The following is a 14,671-nucleotide window of genomic DNA, read 5'->3' as shown; positions in this document are numbered from 1 at the left end:
TGCGATTTGCGAGCAGATCTAATTTATTACGGCAGTAAATATTGGTAATAACAGCAGTGCTCTGGAGAGTTATGTTATATTAGGTAAGTCTGAGATAATTGTCTGATTGCCAAAGTTACATTGTCTAAACTTAATAATTAGGGCGGGAAGTTTGCCCCCACGCCACGCAAATAAATGTTACTACGAGTAAGATTCTAGCTTCCTAACTTCTGAATAAAGTTTGTCAGTTTGTCACATTCTAGAATGCTGCTAAATGATTTAGGTTTTATTCATGTATGTTGGAATGAGTGAGAAACATATGAAGAAGGTAATATCGAAGCAAACTTCATTAAAGTCAAATTTCGGAATCTAAATTCACAAAGCTCACAATAGTACCCTGACGATTAGTTTATAGGTATATGGTAAAATGTAATCTAATGCGGATAAATAATATAGTTTCTTTGTTCCGCCGGTTGGTGGTGGCCTGCATCCAGTGCCTTCCCACTACCTTTTTGAGTCTATACGTGACTGACCATCCACCAGATATCGAAAAACACTTTTCCTATCTCTAGTACTTACCAAAAGTTGCATATTCTGATGGAAATATTGCCTGGACTGAAAAGCGTTGAAGAACTTTAAGAATCTCCGCTAAAAAGGCCCAAATATGATGACGTAGTACACCATTAACCAGATGTTCACTTCAAGTCACAAAAACATCTTAAATTGACACTTTATCCAAGATTCTTGACGATAAATGGTCACATTACGCTCAAAAATCTCGTAAGAACATTTGAAAACTCTTTAGAAACACATTATTTGGTGTACACAACGTAAATTCAATTGTGCGTAGGTCGTAAAAGCCTAAAGAAATATAAACATAAAATCCATGAAGAGGAACATCAAGTTAATGTAACTTATGTAATGTGATACAGAATACTCCTAGAGTCTGGTGAGTTGTGTACTTATTATTTAGCACAAACATTATTCCTGATTACATTAGTGAGATTAACAGGAATGCTAAGTGCATGGGAATAATAAGAAAAGAAAATTACGTTATGATGTACATACATTTGAAATGAGTGTATAAGCTATATTGTAATGCTAGTATACCTATGTAACAGTAGAGTCTCACAGTTAACTAGTGTCTAATCGTTAAAAATGTGTGTCTATAATAATTACAGCTTTAGATGTAAATAATTGAAATAGAGTTTTCATTTTCAGCTAAGGTAATGGGCGCTTTACGTAAAAAAATGTTTACAATTAATTGTGATATGATGACGATGACTATGAAATGATAGAATCTTGTAAAGAAACCCGAAATATTTTTTTTATTCGCACAACAGCTCTTAGGAAAATAATATCAAGCTTTAAAATCTTTCACGGTAGCTCTAACATGTTCTAAATACGTTTATCTGCTTATGTGCTTAATGCCGCTTATATGCTTCCCTGTCCCTATACGAAGAAATACTAAGTAGGGTGTGTACTGCCGAAAGTAGCTTAGGGAAATTGTTCTTGATGTGCTTTTGCCATTCGCAAATGCGACAGATGGGTAAAAACGTAATACGGATTATTTGGGAAATATGTTTTGTCTAAATTGAATAAGTTAACAGCCTTTTTTATAAGTACCACGTAAAGAACAGATCCAAAGCAACAACCTCTCGTTCCAGCTTTTTTAGACATTAGGCCTGTACGGAATTGGTCCAAAAGATAGTTTTTACACGATAACTTTTGGTTACCGAATGATTTAGTTTAGTTTAGTTATGGGGAAAATCTTTTTTATGGAAAAAACAATGTCTCCAGTGCAGAACGACAGTAAAATTGCTAAGATTAAAAATAAAGTCAATCGCGATTGCTACTAAAAAGTAAAAATATTCCAGTACTCGTACTTCCGATTTCATTTCGTTTTTCGTTCCAGGTAAAAAGTCGAAGGGCGAGCGTTCAATTAGGCAGTTTTATGGTGCCCTTCGGCTGAGCGCTGCGAACAATAAAATACGTAAAAACATGCCGTTTGTTCATAAATTTCCACACTAATTTCTGGTCGGGACATGCGACTCCCCGGGATTATAAAAACAAAAATGAACTTTCGTAATCTTAAAAGTTTCGTAGTTATTCAAGTTTTGAACAAACTTTTTCGGAGATCTGCTACGGTTAGAAATATTGAGGTTGCTACTCTGGTTTGGTTTATTGAATTTCGGTGTCTTACAGAGATATCTGAAGGATTAAGATTAATTTAGATAAAAGGCAAAATTGAAATTGCATTCTGACCATTCTAAGTTTCAGTTGGTCTATTATCTAGAACTTTTTTTAAAGTTACCTTAATTTCTTTAAGTTTGGGAATTCGTTTCAAGATCAATGAGTCAAAATATAAAGTTTAGAACTGCAAACTCAAAAATAAATAAATTAATGTTAGAAAACGGTTTTTACTTCGTTGCTGGCACAGCTAGTAAAATATATGGAAAAGCATAAACAATAATGCTCTATTCAAAGAAGATGCATAGCTGATAAAGACATAGAAGCTGGGAAAATCGATGGGAAATAGCTATTCTTAGCCAGGTTCCACCGGCCAAGTTTTTATGCTTTTTTAACCCTGCTCTCGTCGCGTACTCTTAAAAATATTCAGTCCTTTCAAAAGTTTCAACCCTCAAGATCCGATCCGATTTTGAAAAGTTCTGAGCTAAATTGTAAATAAGATTAATATTACAGAGATAGTTGAAAAAAAAAAAGAAAAAATAGCCGATTCTAGATTCAAGAGTCGTTAGTTTCGATTCCCGTTGACTGCTGGACTATTGTACTGTAACAAAAGCTTACTTGAAAGGGTTAACGGGAATATTAGGAGTTTGTATACCACTAAAACTGATTAAACTATTTTTTGAAAGGGGAAAAATAAATAATTGAGTATTCTCTAAAAAAAAAGCAAGTTGTTCTCAACCATTGTAGGGTTAACTACACATTTCTCGGCAAAATAAAGCAAGCTCAGCAAAGTAGAGCAAAGCCGGGCACTGAAGTGTGAGTCTTTTTGCTTCACCGTAGAAGCAGTTACTTTTAAAATTTAACACGTTTAAAAACAACGTAAATGCTTTGTTGGTTCTTAATTTCATAAAATTTCAGGTTACAAGAAAAGGCTGTGTAAACTAGTCTAGATCTATGTTATTTACAAAGGTTTTCGAAATGGTTTACTATAAAGTAAAAACTAAAAGGAACGCCTTTTAAAAAAATGTTATACTATCTCACCAAATAATCCGTTTTTTTTAGCAAATTGTATACGTAGCTACATAATAAATATAACTGATTATGGTTTAGGTATATAAAAACATGTATAAACGTCGATATTCTTCGTCGGTGAATCAACAATCATAGCATATCATAGAAGGCATAGAAGCACAAAATACCTAGATACGCAGTCCGGTACGGATAAACATACTAAATAAATACGTAATGGCAAATTCAAAGGAGTCGCCTAAAATGTTGTAGTTACTCGTATTTACACGAAGTCCTTGGACCCAAATAGTAAATACGAGTATACTTAGTGAGAAAAAATAAGCCTATCCAATCGAACTACTAAACTAGATGTTATCAAAAGAGCGATGAGGTTCTTGACGGTTTGTTGTTCCCAAGCGGCCCAAGGTCGGTAGACTTATATCCTTCTGGCTATTCGCTCTCGATATTTGGGAATACTAAAAGCTTCCTGTGTGGATTTTAAAAGCCCCATTTGAGGACTTCATTGATAAATTGAAAAACGAGTGTGAATACGACAATTTTTTTATCACCAAATGTTGCTTGACTTTAGCTTAGAGACAAATAAAATCTTAAATAACAGTATGACCAACCATCCTTCAGTCAAGTTAGCAGCACCGAAAAAGCTTTTTTATTCGCTCCTTGACATTTGATCATGTAGGCTGTCGATATGTCCTATCTAATTAATTTTATTGATAATCTATCATTATGGTCCACGTCCACCCACAAGGTGGACCGACGACTTCATAAAGGTAGCAGGAAGGCGCTGGATGCAGGCCGCCACCAACCAGTTATTATGGAAATCATTGGGGGAGGCCTATGTTCAGCAGTGGACGTCCTATGGCTGAAATGAAGATGATGATCATTAAGGTAAGCGAGACTCGCATTTAGTTTACAAAAAATATTAAAACGTACAACAAAAGGTAGAATTATTTATTATTTAACCAAGAATTATTTGTCATAATTGCGCTACAACTCTCATTTTCACACAATAAGCAGTTCCGACTCGCTCCGTCTGTCTCCAACTTGGCACTGTTGCTTTTTGCGCGAGAAACTTTCCCTTTGCTGAAGTGCAAACTTGTGATTTAATAATACCATTTCACTACAGAATCAAGTATCAAGTTAATCTGAGCGCTCGAGGCACGTTATGAAGACGTTAAGTTCCGGACTCCAAAATTGCTTTATCGATTTTAATAAAGACTTTGCTTTGATAATATCAACTACACGTAATAAGTATGAACTTCTTAAACGGCTTACTAACGATCTAGCTTGTTCTATGATTTCTACGAGTTTGGTCGAGCTTCAGAACGTGAAAAGGTTTTCGGTTTATTTTCTTTGGAACAAAGTTATCTGTGCACAAAGTTACCTTTTGTAAGCAGTGTTCTGTAATATTTCAGTTGTTTATTTCAGAGAGTTTGAAAGACCTCATCTTGCATTCCTGTCATGATGACAATAAACAAAAAAACTTCCTTCATGTAGGACCTACAGTGTAGGTAGTTGTGCTGCGCGTAAAAAATCCTCTTAGCTTAAGGATCAACGTGTTGCCTGCACATCAAGCTGGACATGTGTACTTAATAGGTTACGATTCCAGGCATTAATTTATTGATTAAAAAAATATCACTAAACTGCCTATTTGTTTATTTATTTTGTATAAAATATCTAAAATTACTGGTGTCTCTAAAACATTAATCTACCTAGCTTTGGTGTGCTAGCAAGTGGATAACTCGTATTAAACGACGAATTGATAAATATACAATTCAGATCACGCCTCGGTCACCCAAAATTAGCATTTGTAATGTCATGCCGAGGTGAAACGGGGCATAATGCTGAAATATGCGCTAGATAAAACTACGGCCTATCTGCGGATGTAAATCTGCCGATAAGTATGACACGTACGCGCGAATAAATCTCGCAAAGTGATACTATTTGTGACAACATTACGTAGGCGGGCCATCCCACTGGCAGAGATTTGAATCTAATCATTTTTCATTCATATCTACCACTTTACGATCTGTGGTGAGAGAGATCGAGGGTTCTGTTTCTAAATGAAGTCCCTCTGTGTACCGATTTTCTGTTGGTAACTTGCTGATTTCAACTGTTTAAATCAGCCGGGTTAGAAATGCGCGCCGTGATAAAATCTTATCGATCATTTTAGACGACAAATGTATGGGCTTATCGCGTGAAATCGATAAAATGACTTGATAAAAACCTATCGCGGCGCGTATCCTAGGCCTACTGGTAAAAAATATGCTAGTTTGGTATTATCTCGCAAAGTACTATTTGACAACATTATGGTGGGCGGGCGGAATCCTGGCAGAGATTTGAATCTTATAATTTTTCATTCATATCTACCACTTTACGACCTGAGGTCTTTCTCGATCTCTCTGATTCATCTAGGCTTTATTAATTATTTTTCTAAGATTCTACTCCTAAATTAAGTCCCTCTCTGTTCTGGTTTTCAATTGGTAACTTGCTGTCTTCAACCGTTTTTAATAAGTATTAGTAAACATATGTTAGTTACGTTACATTACGGTGGGCGGGCGGGACACTTGCAGAGATTTGAATCTAATCATTTTTCATTCGTATCTACTACTTTATGGTTTTTGTGAGAGATCAAGAATTGGATTTATAAATTAAGTTTCTGGTTTTCAGTTCTGAACTTGCAGAGTTCAGTTGTTTATCTGCTATGCCATTTTCTAGGTTTAGTTTGAAATTTCTCTGATCCGAACTGGAAGTCATAAGCGTTGTCACCATCAATCCCTAATTTTTAACTGACCCCTATGAAAATCAAAATTCCTTTTATGTGTTACTATAGGGGTCACTTAAAAATTAGGGATTGATGGTGAACACGGGCAATAGCCTCTTAATGTGTTCTCCGAGCGCCATTACTAGAGCATTTTCAAGATAAGTATTAATGAATAGTCACGAGTCGTGCGGTAGATACCTAGCTATTATCCTAGGAAATTGGGTATTTTCTATCCAATCACAAGAAACATCCTCGAATAACTATTAACATTAATATATTTGTAAGAACAGAGTTTCATAACTAACCCAACTAAAGTTATTATAGCCTTAGGCATTGGTCTAGACAGCGTTATTTCATAGAATAAGAAACTAGTTACTAGTCAGTGCTATAGAATTAAGAATTGCGACGAAATTGATTTTAGCTATATTTATAGCCCTTTTATGACTCTGTTACACTGGATCAGACTTTCTTAATCTTTTAAAAATCTACTCCCAAAGCTCTTATTACTTACTTAACAAACTCTCAAATCTAAATATATAAAAGGAGAAACTGACTGACTCACTGACAAATCAACGCACAGCTTAAACGGCTAAACGTAGGCACTTGAAATTTGGAAGGGACGTAGCTTAGGTACCGTAGAGGTGCACTGAGAAAGGAATTCCCGAAATTCCCACGGGAACGGGATTTAGCGGGAAAATCCTTTTGTATGAAAAATCTAAACCGCTTAAGTTAGACACTTGAAATTTGGCATGCAGGTACCTTAGTAAACTTAAAGCTTAGTTACAACAGGATCTTGCAAAATTCCCACGGGAACGGGAGTTAGCGGGAAAAAACATTTGTATGAAAAAATCTAAACCGCGTAAGATAGATGAAGGGGGTAAAACGAGATCCACGCGTACGAGTCGCGGGCGGCCACTAGTCTTCAATAAATGTATAGCAAGAAGCCATTTTGTGTCTTATTATGTTTTGCCCTACTAGCGCTTTGAACCGAATATTTGACGTGATGAGAGAAAGCGAGGCAACGGTAGTCAATATAATATAATAAGTATAAGAAATAATTAGCGTGCCACAGAGCGATTACAAGATTTTGGTAAATTATTTTGGCCTGGTACGGGTCCCAAAGTACAAAAGCTCCTTTCGATTCCTTCTATGCAAGATGGAATTAATGTAACTTATTCTAAACCAAAAGATTAAACCTAGGCGCACACCACTGACATTTAGTTGGCCGATAGTTGGGTCGGGCTGTTAATTAGTATGTACATGACGTATGAAAGTGCACACATTACACGGGCCCAACTATCGGCCGACTAAAAATCGGTGGTCTGTGCCTAGGCTTAAGTAGAAACTTAGTTTTGGCCGAAAGAGTATTTACTCTTTGCAATTCGTATTTGAAATCCTAAGTCTAATCTAGTCTAAGATAAAGATCGTTGTCAATGATCTAACAGCAACATGATCGGTATTCTACAGTTCACACACCCCAAGGTATCAAGGTAATATAATAATACGTACATCCCGTATTTATGTTTACACGGATAATATTGGCCGTATTCAGCAAACACGAGTAACTCAGTGTAACCGAGACGTTATTGTGGAGCCGAGATTTACCTGGCATTTACGTAGGTGTGTAAATAAGCTCGGAATACCGGTTATCTGTTTGTAAACCTGGCGAGCTTAAGATTTGACTTCGGCAACAATTCGCCAATTCGGAACTCTGTTTTAGGCACGATAAAATTAAATCATCTTGTGAGATTTATTTAACGAGTAAGTATTGGGATTATGGAGACGAAGACGATTATGAAAAGACTCGTTTCTGTTGCCGAGAGAGTTGTTGGTGTGGAAGTGTGCGTCCACTCACCTGAAATGGAAAACAATTGAAGAACGACACCCGAAAGTTGACTCACGCCCGTATTCACAAACATTACTATGAGGTCTCACAGTGCGCGTGAACGCACAGGGTCACACACGAACCAATCACAGACCTCTATTCAACATTGTGCGTTCGATTTGCTGCTTCACTTAAGCAAGCATCGTTTGTCAAACTCAAGCACTGAAAAAACATTTTAGACAGCTTACAGAAAAGAACGAACCGAGTGTTAACCTGTAACCAAACCAGGTTTAGCTCACTATAAAATAGTTTGTTTAATTGACACAACATTTTATTCCTCATAATAAAAGTTAGTAGTTAGTAGAGTCCAGTAGTCCAGTTCACAAGTCACTTTTTGTGAAAACAAACCAAATCAGTTTTTTCAGTGCTTATGCTCGTAGATTCATGTTGGTTTTAATATTGAAGTTTAACCAATTACGAACCAAAATGCTTGGGTATCATCACTAATACTCTACTACAAGATTTACATTATATGCCGAGCTTTATTCACTTGAGCATTGTATTATAATTTACGTTCTAGTCTAAAATTGCTACAATTTATTACAAATTGCTTATTAGATGACAATAATCCTCCTTCTTTAGCGAGTCTCAACGACACACGCAAGAAAGGGCCACGGCCGACCATTTTACTTTTTAAATGAAAATTAGTCGAGAAGATTACATAATGCGGGCCTGTGAAAAGCGAAAAGGGGGACCGGCGAAAATTTGGCCCATTCAGCCTCGTAGCCGGCCCGGGCAAATAAATTGTAACGATTTTTCTTTGACGCCTCTAGAATGTTTCTTTTATGCGTAGACACGAATATCATGTGATAAGCGCCAGCGATAACAACAACTGTGTTGTTACAGCGGCTTTTCTTGACGTTAAAATATTTGGTTATTTGGTGTTTTATTTTTGCAACGCTGTGGAATTTTTCACGGAGATATGTAAAACCGCGTCGACACAGTGTTTGAGGATTTAGTTTTAGTGTACCTCTCATCTTTTCATTTTATTTGCGTTGCGAGCGTTTGATACGGCTCAATCGGACCGACTACTTAATAAACGGTTTTTTTGTTGAACAATTCGATTAAAATATTTAATATCCTTCATAATCGTAGTGAGTTTTTTGCCTGCACCTAAGCGTGTAAGTACTTACTATAAAAAGTTCAAAACTCGAGAGTAGTTCAACCATAGATTGAGTCCTTTGTCGGATTGAGTTTTGAGCACTGTTTTGTATAAAGGACTTGAGCATCCTTTGAGTTGGACACAGGTTCTCCGGAATGCTATAGTCAACTCACTACTGACTAAACCGTCAAGTTACCCAGAATGCGAGCGTAGTCGATAAAATAATTAACATTGTGGAAGCCTGTGCAGACGACGGACTTTTAGTTTACTTTTTATACAGAGTACTTTTAGGGCTCTGTGTGCGTTTTTAAGGGATCTAGGTACGAGTATATTGACGGAAAATAGCAAAATAAGCCGCCGCGGACACAAGTTCATCTTCTGCGTAAGTAAATATAAATTTTATCAGTAGGTACTAAAGATAGGTCGCTCCCGCTACATCTCCTCCCTTGCAGTCGCCGCTTTAGATTTATTTTCTTACTAGTTTTTGCTTGCGTCTTTACTCTTTTGGAATGTTAAGAGAAGCAATTTTGACCTTACGAAACAAGCACGGACGGGCGTTTATTTTAAACAAGAGATGTCAAAGTTTTATACCACATTATGAGTTATTTTTCTTTACCAGACGTCTTTTTTATTCTGCAAACACTGCTCATTAGTTGACTTTGTGGCTATGTAGTTATGGGCGAACTGTAATTTCGGGAATTTTATAAAATAACTAGAAAGCAAAGTTTTTATTTTATTGATCTGCCAAAGTATATTGCCACACTATTGTTGTAGAATACTCGTAATAATGAGACTCATTTTAATTGATCGATCACAATTTTTTCATAACGTAAATTCGAAGCTCGAAAAACGAAATAAAGGTGCCCAGGTAAAGTCACAATAAATGCTTTAGGAATTCTATGTAACTTCTAGGTGTTTTAAGGTATACCAGATTTTGCAGATTGCCTGTAACATAATCATCTAGTCCTATTTCTATCTTTTTATAACGACGTAGGTAGGTATTATTTATTCTAATATTTTCAATATTTTTTGATGAGAACTTTTTTATGTCAATAGTTTTTGTTTGTGTTACTGCTTGTCATGAAACGTACTGTTTATACGAGTATTATATTACACGCGATGAACTAGTTTGGAGAATTTTACGAGTTAGAAGTTTTCACATAATTACTGAATTTATGGGCTTCTTTAGAAAATATGGGTTAAATTTGACGAGAGGTGTCATATGACTTTTATTTCGTTCAGGGATTTATTCCCCACCAAGTCTTCTTCATCATCATAATAGCACTGCTGGAAGTGAACTTACAGGGATTTGAACTGCTGCCTGATATTGTTAAGGTGACCGGTTCATAGTTTTCAGTATTTGAATCTTATTTTACAATGCATTAAAGTAATTTAAGATTGCTACACATCATACACATATCGTAAGTCCGACACCACTTAAAGTCCAGTCGCCGAGCAGATAGAATTTCGTTCAATGACCCCAAGCTACCCATCCTTATCACTCTTATATTACTGTCGCGACTGTGCAACGGGCGGCCGCTGTGAGTCTGCGAGCGCGTCAGCAATATAATTACACGCGAGCGATAAGAATGGGTAGTTTGGGCTCATTGGTCGAAATTATAATCTGCTCGGCGACCGGACTTTTACTTACTCAACTTTTGGATATGAAAATCTATGTAGACGCAAACATATTTTTATCATGTAAACCCATACGAATATTCCGTTTAATAACCGGTCGTTCCCTGTATTCATTGCCAACAATATCCCGCAGCGGTATGTTATTTATGAAGCCTTCAATCTAAATAATGTAGGCACTTGATCGTACGTTATTTATATCGAAAGGATCTTTATGAAGGAATTCTATAATCTTCTTGGAAGGCCATCCAATGTCAATAGTTTGGAGATAGTCAGAATACCTAAGATATAAGATGTTCTTAAGCTAGTGTTACACGGAGCAGAATAAACATTTATTAGCTACGAAGTAAATAAGCAAGTTTCCAAAGTATTTTGAGTGAAATTTCTACTTTGTAACTGTTATTACTATTTTGTAGCTGATTCGCTTGGTTTGGTTTCAGTTAATTTTTTCACACTGTCTTAGTTTATTCCTATAATTTTTTTAAAATGCCTTAATAACGTTTTAATACAACGATGTGACAAGTACATGATTGTCACTTGTGATGCGAATATTAAGGATACTTATGCCCGTTTTCATCTTCAATTCCTAATTTTTAAGTAACATATAACAGAAGTTTTATTTACATAGGGGTCACTTAAAAATAAGGGATTGATGGTGAAAACGGGCATTAGGCTGAGTTGCACCTCGGTTGCACCATCTTACTTTTACTTTAATAAACGTCAAAAATGTGTCAAACTCCATACAAAAACAAAGATGATTGTTATAGTTATGTACGTTTGTTTGGTGCAACTCAGCTTTAATGACATGGAATTAACATAGATTTTTGACTCAACATGCTTTATTTACGAAAATTGGCACCCTGAAACATGAAGGAGCGAAATAAAACAACATCCATATCATCGTATTATTAACACATACGTTTCCTGGCAGTAAACAGGCAGCCTAAGAGGATTACTCCGACAAAGAGGTCATTAATACTTGCTTTTATTTGATGTCAGGATTTATCCTCAAATGGGAGAGCTGGTGTTCTTACACTATCGTGTGTTACAACCCCCTTAGAAAGTAACACGTGACGTGCTGGTTTTCATTTCGAAATCTCTTCACTCTGTATTGTTTTAACCGACTTCAACAAAAGGAGGAGGTTTGAGAATTGAGAACCTCGAGAGGTATCATCGAAGCGCACCTAAACTATTTCTTAACATAACATAGGTGCTCGAAGCGCACCTACGAGTATGTTATGTTGCCCTGGTACTTTTTATTCATCTCAGTAGAAATAAAGTTCAAAATCTTTAAATTAATAAACATAGGTGCGGGTCGACGATTACTCAATTTAGGGTTGTTCGTCAACTCGCACCTGTCAAACTCGCTAGCAGGTGCGAGTTGGGAAATTCCGATTTTACCTATTATTTTGTTCGTCAACTCGCACCTCTTCAAAAGTACAGTCAAATAAAAACGAATTGAAACTAAAAACTTTCAGTGTGTCGGGCGGCATGTAGTGATCAAACTTTAAGGGATTCTTTGAATCAGTGCATTTTCGTATGTTAACCGCGCTATGGAACCGCTGGGAAGGGGTATCCTTGTTCAACAATAACGTCGAAACTCAAAGACGTAGACTAATAAATGTACATTCGTTTTGTAGAATATCTGTTTTTTCTTGTGTTGTAAAATAACGGAAAATAAGTGAAAATGACATGATTTTTCTACTTAAATCCATTCTTACTCCCTTTAAATAAATATCTTTGGACATTTTACACTACACTTCTAGTCCCAAACTAAGCAAAGCTTGTACTATGGGAATTAGACAACGGATATAAACATACTTAAATACTTTTTTTTTTGTATGAAATGTATGAAACTCGTGTCTCTTTACTCTTCTACCAATAGATAATTTTATTTACATATTTAAATTCAAATTATTTATTTGCAATAAATAGGTTTTTATTAGGAATATTTAAACTAGGTCCTTACTTATGAAATTAGCGTTTTGTTTGGAGAATTATGTTCCAAGCATTTCCCTCTGTACATTTTCATTGCCTGGCCATTTTTCATTTTAAAATAATACGAATGATTATTTCAGAAGCTAAATTTATAAGATTTGATGTTCTCTAGTTCAAGCTTGAACTATTTTTTTTAGGATTGTTTGTTAAAGCTGTACAATGAAAATTGTTAGTTAATTGTAAAATTAGTAATAATAATTGTTGTTCTTCATTTGACACTTTCTTTGGGATATTTAGGTGGCATTTAAAAGAAGGCGAATTAATATATTTGAAGCATTTTAATTTCCTGTGGCTTAGTTATAAAATCTGATGTTAGATGCCGTGGCAAAAAAAATTATCTGCGGCTTGACTTATTATAATTCGCCATTACTAAATAGCTAGAAATCTAGCTTTGTTTTTAAATATACCTACTTAAATATTAGTAGACAGTTTACATACTAGGTATTAGGTATCCTCAAGACATTGTGATATCCTACTTCCTACTAATATTATAAATGAGAAAGTTTGGATGATGTCATGATGTCTGAATGTTTGTTACTCTTTCATGCAAAAACTACTGAACGGATTTTGTTCAAAATTTACAGTATTATTGTTTATAACCCAGATTAACATATAGGCTATAATTTATGACGATATGTGACCAACTAAATTTCAATAAATAAATAAGACGTGGGTAAAAAGCGCCATCTATCGTCACTGGTTAAAATCTACAGCGCTGGACAAAAAATTTGACGTCCGTAAATTTATTCATGCGGGGGAAGCCGTGAAACTCCATCTATCATCATCATTATCTTATCTTATCTTATTTTAGGGCCGCGCATGGGCGCAGTGCACGTCGACCCATTGGGATCTTTTGTGCTTCCCTATACCTTTATCCCCCCTCATCCACAAAGATCCTATCCATATAGTGGATCAAGTGCTTGGGTGAGAAGGACCTATATTCTTCTGGTGTCGGAAAAGCCGACCCCAGGAGACCCATTCTAGTTCTAGCTAGCGCGTCACATTCGCAGAGTAGGTGTTTCATGGACTCCGCATGTTCTCCACATGCTCGACAGCTGTCATCCGTAGTTAGGCCCATTTTGTGGAGCATGTGGTTTGTAGTGTAGTGTCCTGTTAGCGCACCCGTGATCACTCGGGCTTGCCTTCTGTTTCCATTGAGTATGAGCTTTTCCCATGATCTTGTGTTTCCAACTAGGAATAGTTTGGAGTGGCTCATACCGTTGGAGCTTTCCCATTCAGCTCTGTGCTTCCTGGGTGTATATTGCCTCATGGCCATGTGTACAGTGCTTATAGATAAGGGCACTATCGGCTCTGGCCCAATAGGTGCCGCCTCTGACCCTTGTCTCGCTAGACTGTCGGCTCTCTCATTGCCTTCGATTCCAGTATGTCCAGGTACCCACATGAGGGTCACCCTGTTGTGCCTTCCAAGTTTATTCAGTGCCAAGATTGCCTCCAAAACGAGTCTGGATCCAACCCTCACTGAGGCAATGGCTTTGAGTGCTGCCTGACTGTCACTTAGTATGTAAATGTCACGCTTTTTATGCGCCTGTTCTATATTCCTTACTGCGCACATGATTATAGCATAGGTTTCAGCTTGAAACACTGTTGCAAACCTCCCTAAGCTTTCACTGTGCTCAGATTGTTTGGAGTAGACGCCCGCTCCTGTTCCTGAGTTCATCTTGGAGCCATCAGTATACCAGATCAGGCTGTCTTGTTGACGTTTTGGTCCTCTTTTCCAGTCTTCCCTTGTTGGTATAGACACTTTAAAATCCTTGCTAAACATGTACCTAGGCTGCATTGTATCACAACCCATGTCCATTATTGCATCTAATTGAGGATCGCTCCCCATCCTTGTGTGCTTGGTGCAAGGTTTGGATGTACTCCAAAGTCCCGCCCCCTTCAGTCTGTGCAGCGCCTTCCTTGCATCTACTTCTAGCGCCAAGTGCAGTGGGGGCAATCCCAGAATAATTTCCAATGCTGCAGTTGGCGTAGTTCTAAACGCACTCGTTATTGCTAGGCATGCAGTTCTTTGCAATTTGCCCAGTGCCGTTCTGCACGTCTGTAACCTAATTCTAGGCCACCAGACAATGCT

General features: G+C 36.8%; 1 long non-coding RNA gene across 1 annotated transcript in view; it reads left to right on the top strand.

Moving 5' to 3' along the window:
• Nucleotides 1–11,220: 11,220 nt before the first annotated feature.
• LOC135078024 (uncharacterized) overlaps nucleotides 11,221–14,671 on the top strand; it is a 520,464-nt gene continuing 517,013 nt past the window's right edge. The window contains exon 1 of the long non-coding RNA XR_010258559.1: nucleotides 11,221–11,253. This is a non-coding gene — a long non-coding RNA (uncharacterized LOC135078024). The remainder of the gene's footprint in view (nucleotides 11,254–14,671) is intronic.

The sequence above is a fragment of the Ostrinia nubilalis genome, chromosome 14 (genome assembly GCF_963855985.1).
Source record: "Ostrinia nubilalis chromosome 14, ilOstNubi1.1, whole genome shotgun sequence".
NCBI lineage: Eukaryota > Metazoa > Arthropoda > Insecta > Lepidoptera > Crambidae > Ostrinia > Ostrinia nubilalis.
This window is presented reverse-complemented; position numbering and strand designations above follow the sequence as displayed.